This window comes from Tupaia chinensis, unplaced genomic scaffold (assembly GCF_000334495.1).
Source record: "Tupaia chinensis unplaced genomic scaffold, TupChi_1.0 Scaffold144481_1, whole genome shotgun sequence".
In the NCBI taxonomy this organism is placed as follows: Eukaryota; Metazoa; Chordata; class Mammalia; order Scandentia; family Tupaiidae; genus Tupaia; species Tupaia belangeri.
The window spans coordinates 143-2,287 of NW_006204340.1; the positions used below are offsets into that span (position 1 = coordinate 143).

Genomic DNA, 2,145 nt, shown 5'->3' on the forward strand with positions numbered 1-2,145 from the left:
TTAATTTTTGCCCATTTATCCCATTGCAACCAAATATCAGCACAGAAATTCAGGGAGGGACATACAAATCCTAGCATAAGTGTTTTCTGTGCTTTTCTCGAGTAACCCACAGCTGTTTAGCAACATATTAGCATGTTGCTACACTTGTAAAATCAAATAAGAGTAAAAATAAACTTCTTTTACATGAAGGTGACATTTTGTGAGAAATAAAAACAAATTTTTCAAAAGAATCTGCTACAGACAATATTAAGATATTTGGAAATATCTCCATTATTATGTAATTTTATTGACAGAAATTATAGGTCTCATACAGCAAGCTCTCATATTTACTCATGTAAAACTACATGTAAAGTGAGTTTTCTAACTTGTTTTTGAAGTCTGCTAATTGGACTTTATTAAGTATTTGGATTTTTTTTTAATTTTCCATAGAGCATATGCACTCACGAGAGACAGATTTACTTACATAATCATGGGCTCTTCATAAAATACTTAGACTACCAGTTTTAAATAAAATAAATAAGGATAAAATTATAATTACAAAGCCAGTTTTTCTCTTTGGAAAGAAAAAGCCACTTCTGACCAATTGTTGCCTATACTGCATGTTATTAAAAGCTTTTTCAAAGAAGCAAAATACATTTGTCTTCCTGACATTAGCTTCTAATATCTGTGAGCTTTTTTGTTTTGCATGTTATTAAAAGCTTTTTCAAAGAAGCAAAATACATTTGTCTTCCTGACATTAGCTTCTAATATCTGTGAGCTTTTTTGTTTCTTGTTTTTTAAATCAGGAAGGCAAGTGCGAGCACTGGGCCTGAAAGTACTTCTGGTTTATGTGTGAGAAGACCACTGAGTGTGCTTCCCTGCACAGAGCACAGGCAGTTCCCACAGTGGCTCAGGGTCCTCTCCGTATGTTAACAGCACAGCCCAGCATAGGTTCTAGTTCTTTTGACTGCACCCTAAGGAATTCAAGTGTTATCAGGGCAATTAATAGATAAAATGCTTGTCAGTGACTAGATGACTGTTTTACAAGAGCTGGTATCTCTGACTTCACTTTTTTACTGTTTGAAACTGCAGATGCACGATACCTGAGAAAATAAACCAACTCCCAAGATAGCAAGGGCCTGCTAATCCATCGTCTTTGTCTGTGCAGTGTGCTACTGCCCTGAGATTTCTGCATTTCTCTTTTCTTGAAAAATCAGTCATTGATCCTTTCCAACATAAGCAGAGAAGAATTGAGGAAGAAGGTATCCCTGTCATGCTCACCCTCAGTCCCAAGATTGGTAAAAGGGGATTTAACCAGACTCAGAGCTCTTGAGATAGCTGATGTCAGAATTCTTCAATACCTTGCACATCTACTTTTCCTACAATGTAGAACAACAACAACCAAAAGTCACGACTCATAACTATTGCAATATAATGTCCTCTACTGGGAACACTTCCACAGTGCACCACAGCAACAAGGTCGTACATTCTGTCAGGACTCATTGCATCATCTGAAATGTTGAACAGATGAAGTTCTAAAAGAAGAACTATGCAGTAAAAAAGTTTTGTATATCAATGAGGTTGATCTATATATTTACACCTCTTCAAGTGTAGAGCTAGAATCATGGGCACTTTAAGTTTCATCTGTTTCTGTGCTTCTTGCCTGCTGTGACACTTCACAGTAACATTTGTATTCACTACAGAGTGTTTCTGTGTTGCTAACACCCTTTAAACTGTAATTGGTGTGTTTTGTTCCATGTAAACAGAAAGATATAAAAAATCTTCATCTTTACTGCTTACAGTTTTACAAGTAAGACATCTGCTTTCATCAGTTAATATTCCCTGAAAAAAATCTCATGAACCTACGTGGGTCTGGTGTTCTGTTGTTTTTACTATCAATGTTATCATTAGGTAAGCAGCCATGCTGTTTCTCCTGCTTCCTCTCTTTTTGTAAAATATTGGGAATGGAGGGACCAGCAGCTAGCATAATGGCTATGTCGCTGGACTACCACATACTGGACCGCAGTTCAAGTCCCGGACCCGGTGGCTTAAAATTCACAGCGGGCGTGTGTGCGTGCGTTCCCAAGATCCTGAGAGGAGAATGGAGGAGAAGGGATTGCGGCGTGGCCATCCTCCCTGGGGGGTGATTTCTCACTTTCTGTCTCT

General features: G+C 37.9%; 1 pseudogene; it reads right to left on the reverse strand.

Moving 5' to 3' along the window:
• Window positions 1-1,262: 1,262 nt before the first annotated feature.
• Window positions 1,263-1,942, reverse strand: LOC102475092 (ubiquitin carboxyl-terminal hydrolase 12-like; annotated as a pseudogene).
• Window positions 1,943-2,145: the final 203 nt, after the last annotated feature.